At 39.0% G+C, this 20,705-nt stretch overlaps 1 protein-coding gene across 3 annotated transcripts in view; it reads right to left on the bottom strand.

The window, feature by feature from the left end:
* CNTN4 (contactin 4) overlaps positions 1–20,705 on the bottom strand; it is a 977,605-nt gene that overhangs the window by 876,043 nt on the left and 80,857 nt on the right. The gene's annotated exons all lie outside the window — the stretch shown is intronic.

Below are 20,705 nucleotides of genomic sequence, written 5' to 3'. Positions count from 1 at the left end.
GATCTTCCCGGACCGGGGCATGAACCCGTGTCCCCTGCATCGGCAGGCGGACTCTCAACCACTGCGCCACCAGGGTAGCCCAAGATGCTAATTTGTAAGCCTGGTAGCTTAGGGCTTACTTTTACCTGCAGCCAACAGCTTCCTAATAATATTCTCAGATCATGGAATGTCAGAGAAATGACTGGCCGGGAAGAGACAGGAGAATAGATGTGAATAGACTAAGGAAGTAGCTCCTCTGAAAAGACTATTTTATAATATAGGATAGTAAGAATGATGGAAGATCCACACTGCAGAACAGAGTGAGAATTCTGTATTTATTACACTTTAAAAAATTCTACTCTAAGTAATTAGGGCTACTTACCAATAATCTATTACTGCAAAGAGTCATTGGTATAGCTATGTATTTTCAAACAAAATGACAGATTATTTCACAGGTAACTAGGAGAGAAAGTGATTACTAAAGTTATATTTACTTTAAGACTTTCCTACCAATGTAATAGTATGATTTAAGTCAATTTCATTTAACATGACACTCATTCAACAAATTTTACTACGCACACACTATGGGCTAGGCATTTGAGATACAGCAAAACACAGCAAAAAAGACCTTTGTTCTTGAGGAGTTTATATTATAGCGGAGGCAGTCAGACAGTAATCCGTAAGAGTCAATAAGCAAGGTAAACAGTATGATAGAAGGTAACCCAGAACAGGAAGGGGGATCGGGACTATTAGAGAGACTCCTGGGGAGAGGATGCAGTGTCCTCTCCTAAATAGGGGTGTCCAAAGACATTAAACAGGATGTAGTTTGATCAAAGACTTGAAAGAATTAAATGTGTAAAAGAGTAAGTCAATTAGAGGATTCAGAGAACTAAAGTTAAAACACGGGCCAGGGCTTCCCTGGTGGTGCAGTGGTTGAGAATCAGCCTGCCAACGCAGGGGACACGGGTTCGTGCCCCGGTCCGGGAAGATCCCACGTGCCGTGCAGCGGCTGGGCCCGTGAGCCATGGCTGCTGAGCCTGCGCTTCCGGAGCCTGTGCTCCGCAATGGGAGAGGCCACAGAAGTGAGAGGCCTGCACACCGCAAAAAATATATATAAAAATAAAACACGGGCCAGTGCCTGGCATGTTCAAGGTCACTGTGGCTGGAACAGAGTGAGAGAAAAAGTAGTAGAAGAAAAAATTAAGGGGCTACATCCTGTAAAACTCTGTAGGTCATTGTAAGGACCTCAGTTTACACTCGGGGTGAAATGGAGGGTCACTGCAAAACTTTCAGCAGAGAAGTGCCATGATTTCACACACAATTTAAATAGATCACACTTTGCTGAAACTAGACAATGCTGATGGGCGAGTGGGCAAACATCAAAGCAGGAGAACGATGACAAGGCACTGCAATAGTCTAGAGAGATGATGGTGACTCAGAAGAGGGTAATGAAAGTGAAGGTGGTAAAAGACTTTCCATTTCTGAGTGTGTGTATACGTGTGTGTGTGTGTGTGCGTGCGTGTGTGTTTCTGTTTTTTAAATCTTTTTAACTTGCAGTAATTCCAAACATGCTGAAAGTTGCAAGAATAGTAAAGAACACCTCTAAACCCTTTACCCAGATTCACCTACTGTATTATTCAAAAGCTTCTTAGGGCTGCTAAGGCACCACAAACCTGGTGGTTTAAAACAACAGGAGTGTATTGTCTCACAGTTTTGGAGGTTGGAAGTGTGAAATCAAGGTGTCAGCAGGGCCACGCTCCTTCTGAAATCTGCAGGGGAGTGCTTCCTTGTCTCTTTCTAGCTTCTGAGGGGTTGCTGGCAATCTTTGGTGTTCCTTGGTTTGCAGCTGCATAAACACCAATCTCTGCCTCTGTGTTTGCATGGCCTTCTCCCTTTGTGCCTCTGTGTCTTCACTTGGCCCTCGTCTTATGGCTTTCTGCAGGCCCGTAACGGGCAAGGTCTGTGGGCTACCCAGCCCACTGACGACCCCCTCAGCCTTCTGGATCTGCTCTGGACACTCAAGGAGACCTGAAAGGGCTCTGCCTGCCTGGTCCTTACACTACGTCATCCCCCATTCCTGCTGCCTTCAGCCCTACCTAGCCCAGCTGGCACCTCTGTGGGGTAGAGATACATCACAGGCCTTGGGTCAAGTTCTGCTCCTTTGTGGGACATTTTTCAGCTCTTTGCTATGGAATAAACAAACCTGTTCTGGGAAAAGAAAAGTAATATTAAAGCAGGGGCCCATACTACTCTAGAACGACCATATCTTAAATAATTACATATGCAATAACCCCATTTTCAAATAAAGGCACATTCCAAGGTGCTGGGGGTTAGGACTTCAACATATCTTTTCTGTGGGGACACAATTCAACTGGTAAAACCTACTCATAACATTTTGTCCTATTTACTTTCTTTATACATATGCACATTATTCTTTTTCTAGAACATTTGAGACAGGTACCATGTTTCATTATTTCTTTTAAAAGGGATATTTCCCTAAAATAGATAACTAATAAAGACCTACTGTGTAGTACAGAGAGCTCTACTTAATACTCTGTAATGACCTCTATGGTAAAATAATCTAAAAAAGAGGGAATATATGTATATGTATAACTGATTCACTCTGCTGTACAGCAGAAAGCCAACATAACATCGTAAATCAACTATACTCCAATAAAAATAAATAAATAAAAGGGATATTTCCTATTATACCTGTAGAACAGATACTAACTTCATTGAACTAAATATGTATACAGAACTTTAATCTAATCTGCTGGTTGTATTGCTATTTTGTTAATTCACCTATTAGTATGCCTTATACTTTAAGATCCAGGCTATATCTATTTAGTCATCAAATATCTTTCATATCTTTTTATCTGTAGAAGTTCTCCAGGCTTTCTTTTACTTTTATGATACTGATACTTTTGCAGAACAAAGTTGATGGGCCATTTTTAGTCTTTATATCACCTTAATATTATCTTTTTAGAGTTTACAAATTCCTTCAGACTCAGAAGGCAAAGGTGTTTCTATAGGGGGCATCCTGAGGTTTTAGGGCCAATCACGGTCAGGTCATTTTATCATTGACAGCGGCAGAGATGATAGGATGTGTGGAGGAAATTCTCCATACGGAAAGAAATCCTGCAGTGAAGGAAGAACAGATTAGGGGCACAGCTTGAAATCCAAGAATTTGGGAGGGGACAGCACCTGTGGAGAAGATTCTGTCGCAGGAGAAACTGGGCAAAGAAAGTGAGACAGCACTAATAAATGCTCATCCTATGAGGGGGAAAGGTTTAGATGTCCTCCCATGGCTAATGCAACAGAAAGAGAGGGAAATGAGGAAATCAAAGCAAATACTTTAGACGGTGCTTGATTTGAGCAGTTTGTGATCTTAACAGTGATGCTGTAAGTATTTCAAACCTTTTACAGGCCTGAAACACATGGAAAAAACACACACATGTGTTCTCTCACTATTTTTTTTTAATAGTGGGAAGTGTTTTGGGGGAGCTTTGGGAGGTCTCAGGGCAAAGCATTCTGAGAAGGACAAGAATGGCAAACAATGGCTGAGAGTATTTACATGATCTGCTATGGGGGGTACTCACACCTTTCTCCAGCTTTTTTTCTCTTCTAGCACCTTTAACACAGAGGCCATTCTGCTTACTGATTTGTTGTGTGTATGCAAATATAACATTTTGGGTAAACTCGAAGCGGGGGGCATGGTGAGAGTTGAGGTCTATGTCTGGGTTAATGCAAGAAAAAAAATATACTACGTTGGGAAGACTGAGATGAGAATAGAGGAGATTCTAAGGGAGTGAACTGCTGAGAATTAGTAAAAATTTCTAGGAAAGCCCCAGGTTTTCAAGACTACTGAATTGGTGAAGTTAAAGCCACAAATGCCAAGGAGTAAAGATCAATGGAGCTAATATCTGGATATATGTGGAATACATAGAAAATTCTACTAAGGTGTGTGGGCTTGTATGTGTGCATGGGGTGTGTATGTGTATATGTATATGCATACATATGTATGTATATTTGGTAAATATGTATATGTATGTACATACGTTGTGTGTGTTGTGTGTATGTATATTTAGCCTTCCAAGTCCTGACCCCAACACATACCAACATATACAAGCTGAAAGGCTGAAGTTGGAAAACAACAAGGCCCAGGGAAGGCTGTAGGGATTTAATAGGCTCAGGATGTGTGGTGGGGATCTGATAGGAGAAATGAGGGTGGTGGTGGATGGTCTGTAGGTTCATCATGTTTTGTCTTCCCCCGCAACCCTGGAGACCCCTTTGTGATTCTCCCATGGTTCTGAGATGTGGGCCAGAATCCTAGGATAGTGTATTCATGGTCAATATCCAGTTACTAAGGAAGTAGTCTGCTACAGAAAATGGAGAATACCTCTAACCTTCCTGATGAATTTGTTTTGAACAGGGAAATGTGGAAGCAACTTGTGTATCACCTTCAAACTAGGCTCAAAGAAGAAGAGAGGGGTCAGCCTTCAGCATCCGAGAGACTGGCACCAATGCAGCCTAGAGGTTAATTACCAGGAACCTCACAGATGAAGAGGCAACAAGGACTCTCACAGCCCTCTGTGATGAAGGGCCAGAGAAACAAGGATCTCAAGAGGATTGACCTGAAGCATCCAGTATTCTGTTTAGAAGATCCAGATAATTCTAGGTAAGGAACAACCTGAAGAGGGGTCCAAAAATAACCCAACAAGGGGCTCAGAAAGCTATCCAATGAAGACTCACTCATGGGGCTGATGCTGAGAGGGAGACAAAAAAGGACTTGATTAGTCACTCAGGGAATTTTGGAGTGGCCCAAGGGAGAATACCACCAGAAGCCAAACATCTATTTCACTTGCTTTCAGGAGTGGCAAAGTGGGCCTACTTCTGAAGGTCCTTGGATTCATAAAACTATGGTATCAGATGAGAGAGGCTCAAGCCTGGCCTTTTCACCAAGCTATCTTTCCCCCACTCAGTCATCCACATTTCAGGGGAGACTCACTCAACAACTGAGCTAGGGAAGATGGATAATCAGAAAAAATGAAGTACCAACCCTGGACCACCCACTCCTAGGGGTGAGCAAGTCCAGAGGCATGAGGTGCTCCTGCTCTGATATTTGTGGTGGTCTTGCACAGACTCATCAGGCTAGCGAAGGCAGCAAATACATTTTAAAACCCTCATACTTTGCAACAGAGAAAAACCTAGCAGAGTATGACTCAGCTGGGGGCCAAGAGGGTGACCCAGAGCTAACTATAAGTTGAGCAACAGCAGACCATGAACCCAAAGATAAGAATGAAAACTGTGCCCCAGGAGACTCCAGCCATAGCATAGGTGTCCTCATTGAGTAGAGATATGGAAGGTAGTGTTAGAGGTGCCTTCAAGGGCCGATGTTTCCAAAGAAATAGTATAATTAGGGCTGCAGAGTCCATGATGCCTCAAAAGAAAAAAATGAAGATATATTCTGAGCACCATTGAGCTAGGAAGCTCCCAGATACTAACTGGAAATCTGAGTAGTTTATGGGCTCTAATAACCAAGGAATGCCTTGTTGCACCATGACTGTTGGTAATCCAAAATCTAGGGAAACCATGCTTTAAACACCAACTTTCTTCTCAGTTGAAGCTCAAAACAGGGACTTCCCTGGTGGTCCAGTAGCTAAGACTCCACGCTCCCAGTGCAGAGGGCCCAGGTTCGATCCCTGGTCAGGGAACTAGATCCCACATGCTGCAACTAAGAGTTTGCATGCCACAACTAAAGATCCCGCATGCCGTAACAAGGATCCCACACACGGCAACAAAGATCCAGCGTGCCTCAACTAAGACCTGCCCCAGTCAAATAAATAAATAAATAGCAAGCTCAAAACAAGGTAAAGCCTGAAAGCCAGGTTCATAACTGTGCCACTGAAGTGCTCCCTGTGTCGGGTACTTTGGCTGCTAATGGCTCACAGCCCCATCCCCATAGCATGCACCCGGGGAATATGGTACCTTCCCAGGTGTTATATATTCACATAGAGGGGAGGGCAAGCCCTAGGATTGCAGAAACATGGACCTCCTAAGTCTCAGACGCTAAGAAAGATCTAGGATGCCAATTTAGACCCATCTGAAGAAAATGAGGCATCCAGCAGCCAGTAACTAGGAGACAATCCAGAAAGGAATACAAGAAGGGTGACCTTCCACAACTAGGGAAAGAGCCAGCCTGTGAAGGACAAAGGAATAGCAGAGACCCTGCTGAGCAAGATATCCCAGTTTCTGCCCCAAAGGGCATAGGTTCCTCAAAAAATGAAATTCAGAGAAAGTATGAGTCATCTGTCACTGTGGAATCAGCCAAAGGAAAAAGGGAAAAAGTCAGCAAGGTGTCTTGTAGAATACCAAGTCAGTTCCAGCCTCTGGGCAGAGCCCAGGCCCTGTTCAAATCAGAGCTGCGTTTGGCTAGTGTGGTCCCCGAAGGGTAAGGGCCCACAACAGTCATAGGCCTGGTTCTGGAGAGGAGACTGGGAGGAAGGCATACATTTCAGGCAACATAGCATGGCCCACACGTGGAAGAACTCCAGGCTCAGGCAGAGCCCAGGGCTGAACGATCCTGCCAATGCAGACCTTCCTCCTTCCTTAAGCAAAGCAAAGTGCTAAGTGCCACATCCTGCAGGCTTCAAGCAGATTCTAAGGATCGTGATTTTTTTAGGAAGAACAGTCAGTTCAGAAACAGGAATTGATGTCTTGGAAACACTGAGAAGGTCAACTGTGTCTGAGGCATCCTCTTTCCATGTTTCCTCAAGAGCCTTTGTCCCCATTCTGGACCTACCAGTGGGTGTCTAGGATGCAAGGTGTCACACTCACCCTCACCCCTGCTCTGGGCTCTGTCTTTGGGCCTAACATTTCTAGTGTGCCTGAAAATCCTCCTCTGTTCCTTCCCAGAAGGGAAATAACTGTCAATGAAAATTTTCAGTCCATGTGGACCAAATGTATTTCACTAGCTTGTTCTCTGAAAAAGACAGTCTTTGTATCTTCTATCCCAAAATATTTTTTGTCCAACTACATTTGTTTCTTCTGATGAGAGAGTTGTGTCTTCTATCTCTGTTGCATTTGCAGTCAAAGTTTATAGTCTTAGGCTGATTATGTAAGCATCATTCTCAAATATGACATTCTATGCAAACCTTTGATTGCATAGCCATTATGTCCCATTATATACAGTCCAGACCTGAAAGAGCCATTCTCCTTCCAAGGGGGCACACAATTCTTAATTGATTTGAGCTCAAAGCTGACAAATACACAAACAAATAAAGACTAACAAACCAGATTGTCTATTGCCTCTTATCCAACAGAGAACAGATCTCTATAAACCATTAATCTACTTACAGACCTCACCAAATGGTGAGACCATAACACCAAATTGCCAGTCATTCTTGACACTAATGAGAAATAACTTATCGGGCCAAAAATAAACCCCAAATAAAACAAGCAAACAAAAAACAAAAAATTAGTAGAGAAAAAATTAAGATGAGAAAAACAAACTCAGCAAAATTCTAGTGTCCCTCTGGGAGCCAAGAAAAGGCAGGGGGTAGGCTTAATTTTCCCATGAAGTAAGTATATTTCTCTTGTGAAAAAATTTACCTGACTCTGTCTGTTGAATCCATTGGATAGCTCAAAACTTGAAAAATATAATTAATTTTTTTAAAAGTTAAAATCACAATGGTCATAAAGACATAAGATTGACAGCTGTTAAAGATTTTATTTTACTTATAATAAGGGAACTAGTCAGATGCTATAACTGTTTGTTTCTTTTTCAAGTTGACCCTTGAACAACATGGCTCTGAACCTGCATGGTCCACTTACATGTGGATTTTTTTTCAATAAACATAGTACCTGTATTCTCATTTTCCAGATCTTTAACTAAATGTGGGAACGAGTTTCTGTTCAATTAGAGATCACAATATGTGGAATCAAAAGCCCTAGGGTTTGAGTCCTGAGTCTATGAAAACTGTTTTCAGTTTCCTGCTCTTGGGTGAGTCATTTATCAACTCCTTTGTTTCTGAGGCAGAGATAGCGGCACCTAGATGTTCAACTATGTAGCGGGTCAGTGCCCCTAACCCCCACATTGTTCAATGCTTAACTGTATTTTGAAAGTAAATCTAAGGATTCCCTGAAAGCTGGAATGCATGTTGTAAGTTATTGAACTTAGCAAAAAATCTTCTTCAAAGAAGATGTGAATTAGAGCTAAATTATTATTTTCTTACCATATGTATATAGCTCTTTTTTCTCCACCACTTTTATAGTTGATTTTTCAGTATTTGTGAACACCAAAGGCATGTTCAATATAATTTAAAACAAAGAACAGAGCACCTGCTGTTAGGAACAGTCATTTTAAGTTGAATAAAATCATTCACGAGGAAACAAAAAAAAAACATGCTGGGCTAGCGGCTTTATCTCAAAAGTACCACATTTCTCAACCAAGAGAAAAACTTATGGGGACATTTTGCTTAGAAAATAGCTCCCAAATTACCAATAATTGGATTATAGGAAGACATGTTTGCTTTTATTAATGTTATAATGAGTTACACATGCAATACCTTTTTGGTTGATTGACTCATAGGTTTTCTTTTTGCGGTACGCGGGCCTCTCACTGCTGTGGCCTCTCCCGCCGCGGAGCACAGGCTCCGGACGCACAGGCCCAGTGGCCATGACTCACGGGCCCAGCCGCTCCGCGGCACGTGGGATCTTCCCGGACCGGGGCACGAACCCGTGTCCCCTGCATCGGCAGGCGGACTCTCAACCACTGCACCACCAGGGAAGCCCTGACTCATAGTTTTAAACATTAACTCAGATAATTCATAACATATACAATGAACAGCAGATTCAGCAGCTTTTTTGCTGGCCATCCCATAATTTTAAATACTAGTACAAATCGTTCATAATAGTTTACAATAATAGATGGTAGATATTACATATTGGTTGCTTATTAATGAGAATATAAAATAACATAACTTGGGATCTCCTATTTAGTAAGAAAGGAATAAACAAGATACAACTAATATTATATCTCCAGACTTTATTAAAAGATGATTAACAACGTTATATCAACTCTATTCAGTTAATATTGTGAATTTATTTATGGTTTTGCCCTTGAATAGCTACCAACAACAGACAGGTAGGTGGCTAAGTAGGTAGGTAGGGAGGTAGATGGGTAGATAGATAAATAGACAAACTTGAGTAAAGAAAAAAGAAAGTACAGTTGATAACTGAGTTTCCACTTACAAACAGCTATCACTGGCTGCATCCTGAAATAGGCACCACCTAGTGTACTGGCTGAGAATTCCAGCCTCAGCAAAACTATCCAAAACACTCTGGAGCATAAGTGTTGACACAGTGGAACATCATGTAATTGATGTCAAAATTACACTTTGCTAGAACCTATTGGTTCTATTATTTTGTCTTCTCAAGAATCATCATTGCTGGAATCAATTTTCTGTGCTTACTGTCAATGCCTAAAGGCATTCAATACCTATTATTGCAGGGGAACCAGCAATGACACACAGACCACCAACTAAAACTGGTTCATATTATTTGTTTATCTAGCGTTCTATCAATATTTTGTATATGGAAATGTAACCATCAAACCACCAAAACAGGTGCTATTTCTATTTTCTTTGGGAATTTATGTTTGATTAGCCCCTACCATGTCTTCACTCAACCTATGACCACAGGACACATTTTTTTAATAGTCCAGTTAGAAGGAAAATATGGTAGTTGAAAAGAGAATGAAAACTACTAATCCATCAGTGATTAAGAGCAACTCTGGCTTTTTAATATTAATTGACAAGCAACCAGCCACTTAAAACAGAATCATCTACAAAGCTACCGAATTTCTACGAGGAAATAATACTGGATTATTAGTCAGGAGACTAGGAGCCCCACACTAAGTATAATATGACAAACGACAATTAACTTCACTTCCCTGTGTTTTCATTTTTTCCTCAAAAATAAACCAAATATTTGCTAGTGGAGTTTCACTCAAATGGCTCCTGGTTCTTGACACATTCTGCTGAATATAAATTTTCAGAATTTCACACAAGTCACCTGCCCCTTTAAGCTTGGCTTATCAGGGACACCCCATCACCTTTCACTACCCATATATCTGAGTAACAACAGATTGGCTAATGGTCTTTAAACATTTGGCAGCTTCTAAAACCCCTGGGGGTAGCCATCTTTGTTTTCTAATTACAGTTGAAGGAATTATGCACTAATTAGTGAGTGCCATTTTCAGCACCTAATGTATTTTTTTCAATAATGCAACAGTCATTTCAAAAATGAAGAGAAAATGTTTTACAACAGTTATGGCAATCTCCCAAATAAAGGTTTTTTGAAGGTCATGCTGGAGTCATACTAGCCAACGGTTTTTCAAGTTCATTTTAAGCAGAATCGGTTTGTTTTAGCAGATAAAGCATATTTCACTGATAAACTAAAAACAAACAAGTTTCCCACGTACTTGCCCTCAGTACAATGTTAAACACAATGAGTCCAGCCTAATCATGAGCAGTAGCCAGATGGCTAGGCAATATTTGACATGACTTATCTGTCAATGCTCATAGCCACGTACTCAATTCACTCTGGATTTGACCTTGATTGTCTTACAGACTCTGTCAATCACAATGACATGTGATTCTTCAATCCAAGCTAAATTTCCTCTATAACGACAATCAGATGGTTGCTAAGGCATTGCTGTCAGTCACTGAGTTATCCCCAAAGGTAGGCTTTCTAGAAGTGTGCACAACAGGCAACAAACTCAGTTAAATGCCACTGAAAGACAATTTATACTATTTGAGATAAATCTGCCCGAGCTAGCTGTCAGGAGAGTCCAATTCAAGGAATTGAATTGCGGAACTTAATTACGTGGATAAGGAAGGTCAAGAGTAAACCTAAGAATCATATTAATCAACTAATCAAACAATCAACCTTTTTCTAATGAAGCCTGCTACACAATATTTAAGGAAGTATGGGTCATTCAAAATCCTTTTGCTAGGACCACCAATGAGCCAGTGAACCCAAAATATGTGTTTCTTAATGGAAAACCAGGAGACAAAGTTTGTTATCAAAGAGAGACAAATTTGGATCCCAGTTTACTATTTGCTGTACAACTTTGTAAGGTAAAACCTTCTGAGCCTCACTTTTCTAATATGTAAAATGAGGACATACAACTTACCTTGCCAGGCTACATGAGAATTAAACTAAGCAATACTCGTAAATGTACTTAGATCATATATAACCTAGGAAATAGTTCATAAATGTTAGTTCCATCCCTATCTTTTAGTAAACATTGAATACAAAAAAATAGGAATTCTTTCAGGCTAGAAATATATTTCACCAAATTATGAAATACAAACTGATGTAATACATATAAATCAGAAAGTGTGAGCCATATGTCTACCATGTAGATATGATCAATATAATCAATATACCTATACTATCTAATTCAGTAGCCATAGCTACTTGTGGTTATTGGGCAACTGAAATGTGGCTGATCTTTTTTGGCTTAGAACAATGATAAATAATTATTATTTCACACAATTTTTATGCATCAGGAATGTGGATGCCGCTTAGCTGGGTCATTCTGGAGGTTTCAGTCAAGATGTTATCCAGAGGTGCATCTCAAGGCTTGACTTAAACCAGAGGACCTTCTTCCAAGATGACTTACTCACATGACTAGCAAGCCGATGCTGGCTTCTGGCTGGATGTCTTAGTACTTTGCCATATGGACATCTCCATAGGGCTGCTTGAATACCCTTAAGGCTCCACATGGCCACTGGTTTCCCCCAGAGCAAGTGATCCAAGGCAAAAACTGCAATGTCTGTTTTTTTTGATTGAAGTATAGTTCATATATAACAAAATATAAATTACATGTCTACAGTATAGTAATTCATAATTTTTAAAGTTTATATTCCATTTATAGTTATTATAGACTATTGGCTATATTCCCTGTGTTGTACAATATATCCTTGTAACTTGTTTTATACATACTAGTTTGTACCTCTTAATCCCCTATCCCTATATTGCCCCTCCTCCTGTCCCTCTCCCCACAGGTAAGCACTGGCTTGTTCTGTGCATCTGTAAATCTGTTTCTTTTTTGTTAGTCACTAGTTTGTTGTATTTTTTAGAACCACGTATAAGTGATACCATACAGTATTTTTGTCCTTATCTATCTGACTTATTTCACTTAGCTTAACACCCTCTAACATTGTCCATGTTGTTGCAACATCCATGTTGTCGCAAATGGAAAAATATTTCATTCTTTTTTATAGCTGAGTAATATTCCATTATATATAGGCATACACACACACACACACACACACACACATACATACATACATACATACATACATACATACATACATATATATGTATATCACACCTTCCTAATCCATTTCTCTGTTGATGGACACTTAGGTTGCTTCCATATCTTGGCAATTGTAAATAATGCTGCTATGAACGTTGGGGTGCATGTATGTTTTCAAATTAGTGTTTTTGTTTTTTTTTGAATAAATACCCAAGAGTGAAATTTCTGGGTCATACGGTAGTTCTATTTTCAGTTTTTTGAGAAACTTCCATACTGTTTTCCACAGTGGCTGCACCAATTTACATGCCCACCAACAGTGTACGAGGGTTTCCTTTTCTCCACTACCTCACCAATATCTGCTATTTGTATTCTTTTTGATGATGGCCATGTTGACAGGTGTGAAAAAACTGCAATGGCTTTAATAACCTGGTCATGGACATCACACTCCTTTATTTCCAAAATGTCGCTAATCTGAAGAGATGTGCTGTAAGCAAAATGCATAACAGATTTCAAAGACTTACTACAAAAAGTTTAAGATAATTCATTAATAATTTTTACACTGAGTATTTTTGAATTAATGATGGTTTAAAATAAAATATACCACTAAAACTAATTATACCTGTTCCTTGCTGATTTTTATGTGACTACTAGAAAAATTTAAATTGGATAGGTAACTCACATAATAGTTCTGAAGGACAGTGCTGGTATATATATATTTGATCTTTAATGGATGTCTGAATCAACAAATTTGGGAGCTACCTTAGGACTCATACATGTAGCTTGCCCCACTCTAAACAAAGCCTTTGAAAATTAAAATACACACTGAATATGAGTAGGTGAATATTAAACGTTTTCAAGAAAGAATAGTGTGAGAAAAATAAAAGTTCACTGTAAAATCGCTAATGGTGGTGTTAGACACGAAAAACACATTGTCCTCAATGACATGCATAGTGTATACTCTTAATGGGGTAATATTTTTTGTTACAGCTACAAGAGGGAAAGCATTCATGCATGCTGAAAGTTGAAGTTTATTATCTCAACTTCATTGGATGTACAAGGAATACTATTAATGAAATCTAAGTTTCTCCTCTCCTTACCAATTCATCGTATTTGGGGTATTGTGGGAATGTCACCCTGACAGCTCTACTTTACCCACAAAAGTGAAGACCAGGAAGCAACCTTTCTTCTTTTCAAAAAAGAAAAAAAAAATTAGTCCCATGTATATTTTTTTTGACCAAAAATATTTTAATCATGTGAGCACTTAATAAGGTACAAATAATTATGTGCAATTACATGATAATTACTTTCAATGTAATTACTATGCCAAGACAGCTTTGTTGGAGATAATCAGATGGTTACTGGTGAACTGCAAATTAATTGACAACAGGACATTTAAAATTGCAAATGATCATGATTACCTTGGAGTACTATCAGCACATCAGAAATGTGAGTAGGTTGGCAGGAGGATCAGGGACATTCATTTAACAGGAATGTCACAGAAAAAGTAAGATGAGATCATAAATCTACTTGTCTCTGTTCCAAGCTGAAGGATGTTCCGTGCCTGCTGGTAGCAAATTTTTTGGCCTTATTTCACTCAATATATACACAGCTTATTTGGGTTAGTCTACCAATCAGAGTTTCTTCATGTATGCATCATCTGTGTGTGGTCTGTGTTGCGTATTTAAAGGCATCTAAGTAACAAATCACATTTTTAGAGCTGGAAGATAAATTAACAGAGTATCTATATGAAAAAGGGATACAGGTGATGAGAGAGATAAAATGTGTGCAGATCACACCAACAGTGAGTGAGAGAACTAATTTCCAACCTCCTCATTTCCAGTCTAGGACTGTATTACACTAAAGTTTCCCAAACCTAATTCCTTTACATACTACTTCATGATGTTACCATATTTATATACTGACCCTTTATCACTTATTTAATAATTGACTCAAGCCTAATATAGTTCTCTATCTTAATCTCATCCTAAACATTAATACCAGAAAATTTATTATTTTCAGGTCAATTACATTTTTTGCTGAATCATGCTAAAATGAAACATGTCTATTAATACAAACACTACGTTCTGTAGTATTATTCAGTATTCTGTGGAATGCGTACAACACTTTGTGAAACACTATCCTATATCACACTTCCACTGTATGCCTTAAGGTTAAGAATGGCTTAGAAGCAACAGCCAGCTTTACCCACCACCGGTCCCTCCCATCAGGAAACTTGCACAAGCCTCTTAGCTAGCCTCAACCACCAGAGGGCTGACAGCAGAGGCAAGAACTACAATCCTGTAGCCTGTGGAACAAAAACCACATTCACAGAAAGATAGACAAGATGAAAAGGCAGAGGGCTATGTACCAGATGAAGGAACAAGATAAAACCCCAGAAAAACAACTAAATGAAGTAGACATAGGCAACCTCCCAGGAAAAGAATTCAGAATAATGATAGTGAAGATGATCCAGGACCTCGGAAAAAGAATGGAGGCAAAGATCGAGAAGATGCAAGAAATGTTTAACAAAGACCTAGAAGAATTAAAGAACAAACAAACACAGATGAACAATACAATAACTGAAATGAAAAATACACAAGAAGGAATCAATAGTAGAATAACTGAGGAAGAAGAATGGGTAAGTGATCTGGGAGACAGAATGGTGAAATTCACTGCTGTGGAACAGAATAAAGAAAAAAGAATGAAAAGAAATGAAGACAGCCTAAGAGACCTCTGGGACAACATTAAATGCAACAACATTCCCATTATAGGGGTCCCAGAAGAAGAGAAAGAGAAAGGACCTGAGAAAATATTTGAAGAGATTATACTCAAAAAGTTCGCTAACATGGGAAAGGAAAGAGCCACCCAAGTCCAGAAAGCACAGAGAGTCCCTAAGGAAAAACCCAAGGAAAAACATGCCAAAACACATAGCAATCAAATTGGCAAAAATTAAAGACAAAGAAAAATTATTGAAAGCAGCAAGGGAAAAACGACAAACATACAAGAGAATTCCCATAAGGTTAACAGGTGATTTCTCAGCAGAAACTCTACAATCCAGAAGGGAATGGGCACAGTACATCTAAAGTGATGAAAGGGAAGAACCTATAACCAAGATTACTTTACCCAGAAAGGATCTCACTAAGATTCAACAGAGAAATCAAAAGCTTTACAGACAAGCAAAATCTAAGAGAATTCAGCACCACCAAACCAGCTCTTCAACAAATGCTAAAGGAACTTCTCTAAGTGGGAAACACAAGAGAAGAAAAGGACTTGCAAAAACAAACACAAAACGATTAAGAAAATGGTAATAGGAACATACCTATTGATAATTACCTTAAACGTGAATGGAACAAATGCTCCAACCAAAAGACACAGGTTTGCTGAATGGATACAAAAACAAGACCCATATATATACTGTCTACAAGAGACCCACTTCAGATGTAGGGACATATACAGACTGAAAGCGAGGGGATGGAAAAAGATATTCCATGCAAATGGAAATCAAAAGAAAGCTGGAGTAGCAATACTCATATCAGATAAAATAGACTTTAAAATAAAGAATGTTACAAGAGACAAGGAAGGACACTACATAATGACCAAGGGATCAATCCAAGAAGAAGATATAACAATTATAAATACATATGCACCCAACATAGGAGCACCTCAATACATAGGGCAACTGTTAACAGCTATAAACGAGGAAATCGAGGGCTGCCCTGGTGGCACAGTGGTTGAGAGTCTGCCTGCCGATGCAGGGGACATGGATTCGTGCCCCACTGTGGGAGGATCCCACATGCCACGGAGCAGCTGGGCCTGTAAGCCATGGCCGCTGGGCCTGCGCGTCGGAGCCTGTGCTCCACAACAGGAGAGGCCACGGCAGTGAGAGGCCTGTGTACTGAAAAAAAAAAAAAAAAAAAAAAGAGATAATAATAGTGTGAGACTTTAACACCTCACTTACTCGAATGCACAGATCTTGCAAACAGAAAATTAAAAAGGAAAGACAAGCTTTAAATGACACATAGACCAGACAGATTTAATTGATACTTATAGGACATTCCATCCGAAAACGGCAGATTACACTTTCTCCACAAGTGCACACAGAACATTCTCCAGGATAGATCACATCTTGGGTCACAAATCAAGCCTCAGTAAATTTAAGAAAATTGAAATCATATCAAGCATCTTTTCTGACCACAATGCTCTGAAATTAGAACTCAATTACAGGGAAAAAAAATGTAAACAACATAAACACATGGAGGCTAAACACTATGTTACTAAATAACCAAGAGATCACTGAAGAAATCAAAAAGGAAATCAAAAAATACCTAGAGACAAATGACAATGAAAACACGATGATCCAAAAGCTATGAGATGCAGCAAAAGCAGTTCTAAGAAGGAAGTTCATAGCTATATAAGCCTACCTCAAGAAACAAAAAAAATCTCAAAAACAATCGAAACTTACACCTAAAGGAAACAGAGAAAGAAGAACAAACAAAACCCAAAGTTAGTAGAAGGAAAGAAATCACAGGGATCAGAGCAGAAATAAATGAAATAAAAACAAACAAAAAAATATAGCAAAGACCAATAAAACTAAAAGCTGGTTCTTTGAGAAAATAAACAAAATTGATAAACCTTTAGCCAGACTCATCAAGAAAAAGAGGGAGAGGACTCAAATCAATAAATTAGAAATGAAAAAAGAGAAGTTACAATGGACACTGCAGAATACAAAGCATCCTAAGAGACTACTACAAGCAACTCTATAGCAATAAAATGGACAACCTGGAAGAACTGGACAAATTCTTCGAAAGGTATAACCTTCTAAGACTGAACCAGGAAGAAATAGAAAATATGAACAGACCAATCACAAGTAATGAAATTGAAACTGTGATTAAAAATCTTCCAACAAACAAAAGTCCAGGACCAGAAGGCTTCACAGGTGAATTCTAACAAACATTTAGAGAAGAGCTAACACCCATCTTTCTCAAACTCTTCCAAAAAATTGCAGAGGAAGGAACACTCCCAAACTCATTCTACGAGGCCACCATCACCCTGATACCAAAACCAGACAAAGATACTACAAAAAAAGAAAATCACAGACCAATATAACTGATGAATATAGATGCAAAAATCCTCAACATAATACTAGCAAACAAAATCCAACAACACATTAAAAGGATCATACACCATGATCAAGTGGGATTTATCTTAGGGATGCAAGGATTCTTCAATATACGCAAATCAATCAACGTGATACACCATATTAACAAAGTGAAGAAGAAAAACCATATGATCATCTCAACAGATGGAGAAAAAGCTTTTGACAAAATTCAACACCCATTTATGATAAAAACTCTCCAGAAAGTGGGCATAGAGAGAACCTACCTCAACATAATAAAAGCCATATACGACAAACCCACAGCAAACATCATTCTCAATGGTGAAAAACTGAAAGTATTTCCTCTAAGATCAGGAACAAGACAAGGATGTCCACTCTCACCACTGTTATTCAACATAGTTTCAGAAGTCCTAGCCACAGCAATCAGAGAAGAAAAAGAAATAAAAGGAATACAAATTGGAAAAGAAGGAGTAAAACTGTCACTGTTTGCAGATGACATGATACTATAAATAGAGAATGATAAAGATGCCACCAGAAAACTACTAGAGCTAATCAATGAATTTGAAAGTTGCAGGATACAAAATTAATGCACAGAAATCTCTTGCATTCCTATACATGAATGATGAAAACTCTGAAAGAGAAATTAAGGAAACACTCCCATTTACTGTTGCAACAAAAAGAATAAAATACATAGGAATAAACCTACCTAGGGAGACAAAAGACCTGTATGCAGAAAACTATAAGACACTGATGAAAGAAACTAAAGATGATTCCAACAGATGGAGAGATATACCATGTCCTTGAGATTTGAAGAATAAATATTGTGAAAATGACTATACTATCCAAAGCAATCTACAGGTTCAATGCAATCCCCATCAAATTACCAATGGCATTTTTTACAGAACTAGAACAAAAAATCTTAAAAATTGTAGGACCCCAAATAGCCAAAGCAGTCTTGAGGGAAAAAAACGGAGATAGAAGAATCAGATTCCCTGACTTTAGACTATACTACAAAGCTACAGTAATCAAGCCCAGAGATAAACCCACACACCTATGGTCAACTAATCTACGACAAAGGAGGCAAGGGTATACAATGGAGAAAAGACAGTCTTTTCAATAAGTGGTGCTGGGAAAACTGGACAGCTACATAAAAAAGAATGAAATTAGAACACTCCCTAACACCATACACAAAAATAAACTCAAAATGGATTAGAGACCTGAATGTAAGACCAGACACTATAAAACTCTTAGAGGAAAATATAGGAAGAACACTCTTTGACATAAATCACAGCAAGATCTTTTTTGATCCACCTCCTAGAGTAATGGAAATAAAAACAAAAATAAACAAATGGGACCCAATGAAAGTTAAAAGCTTTTGCACAGCAAAGGAAACCATAAACAAAACGAAAAGACAACCCTCAGAATGGGAGAAAATATGTGCAAGTGAATCAACGGACAAAGGATTAATCTCCAAAGTATGTAAACAGCTCATGCAGCTGAATATTAAAAAAAAAAACACAACCCAATCCAAAAATGGGCAGAAGACCTAAATAGACATTTCTACAAAGAGGACATACAGATGGCCAAGAGGCACATGCAAAGCTACTCAACATCACTAATCATTAGAGAAATACAAATCAAAAGTACAATGAGGTTTCACCTCACACCAGTTAGAATGGGCATCTTCAGAAAATCTACAAACAAAAAATGCTGGAGAGGGTGTGGAGAAAAGTGAACCCTCTTGCACTGTTGATGGGAATGTAAATTGATACAGCCACTATGGAGAACAGTATGGAGGTTCCTTAAAAAACTAAAAATAGAATTACCATATGACTCAGCAATCCCACTACTGGGCATATACCCTGAGAAAACCATAATTCAAAAAGACACATGCACCCCAAGGTTCATCGCAGCATTATTTACAATAGCCAGGTCATGGAAGCAGCCTAAATGCCCAATGACAGATGAATGGATAAAGAAGATGTCATACATATATACAATGGAATATTACTCAGCTGTAAAAAGGAACGAAATTGGGTCATTTGTAGAGACGTGGATGGATCTAGAGACTGTTATACAGAGTGAAGTAAGTCAGAAAGAGAAAAACAAGTATCGTATATTAACGCATATATGTGGAACCTACAAAAATGGTACAGATGAACCGATTTGCAGGGCAGAAGTCGAAACACAGATGTAGAGAACAAATGTATGCACACCAAGGGGGAAAGCGGCGGGGGTGGGGGTGGGATGAACTGGGAGATTGGGATTGACATGTATACACTGATGTGTATAAAATGGATGACTAATAAGAACCTGCTGTATAAAAATTAAATTAAATAAAATTCAAAAGTTCGAAAAAATAATAAAATAGCAGGCTTCCCTGATGGCGCAGTGGTTGAGAGTCCACCTGCTGATGCAGGGGACACGGGTTCGTGCCCCGGTTCGGGAAGATCCCACATGCCGCGGAGCGGCTGGGCCCGTGAGCCATGGCTGCTGAGCCTGTGCGTCCGGAGCCTGTGCTCCACAACGGGAGAGGCCACAACAGTGAGAGTCCCGCGTAACACACACACACACAAATAATAATAATAATAATAATAAAATAAAATAATAATAGTAAAAAAGAATGGCTTAGAATAGCACTCTGCACTTTAGAAAACAAAACAAAACAAAAAATTATAAGCACCTTTGTGTAGAGCAATGTATTATACACTAACTCAGTGCAAAGACATATGTGTTACTACCCTGGCCCTTGAGAATCTCAAAGCTCTCACACAATGCAAAAGGCTTACACAAATACATTCAATACCAAGCAGCATGAAAGGCATGCTGTAAAAGTGGTGTGTCTTGGTACAGAATTTCACAGGTCCTTGCTATATCATTCCTGGCTGAAGTGAACAGTAATGACCTTTCAATGGAGGGAGAAAATGAGCTGGGGCTTGAAGGATATTCAAGTTTAGGAATGTCAAGTAAGGACATGTAAAGCAGAGAAAGCAAATACAATATCCATTTGACGGAAACAAATTCTTTCTATCACAAGGCATGTGTGATGGTTCAGTTTAATGCATCAACTTGACTAAGTTATGGTGCCCAGTTGTTTGTTCCAACATTAGTCTTGATATTGCTGTGAAAGTATTTTGTAGATGTGATTAATATCTATAATCAGTTGAATTTAAATAGAGATTACCCTCTATAGTGTGGGTGGGCCTCATCAAATCAGCTGAAGGTCTTACAAGCAAAAACTGAGGTTTCCTGGGGAAGAGGAATTCTTCCTAAAGACTGTAA

Source organism: Pseudorca crassidens, chromosome 10 (genome assembly GCF_039906515.1).
Source record: "Pseudorca crassidens isolate mPseCra1 chromosome 10, mPseCra1.hap1, whole genome shotgun sequence".
NCBI classification, from domain to species: domain Eukaryota; kingdom Metazoa; phylum Chordata; class Mammalia; order Artiodactyla; family Delphinidae; genus Pseudorca; species Pseudorca crassidens.
This window is presented reverse-complemented; position numbering and strand designations above follow the sequence as displayed.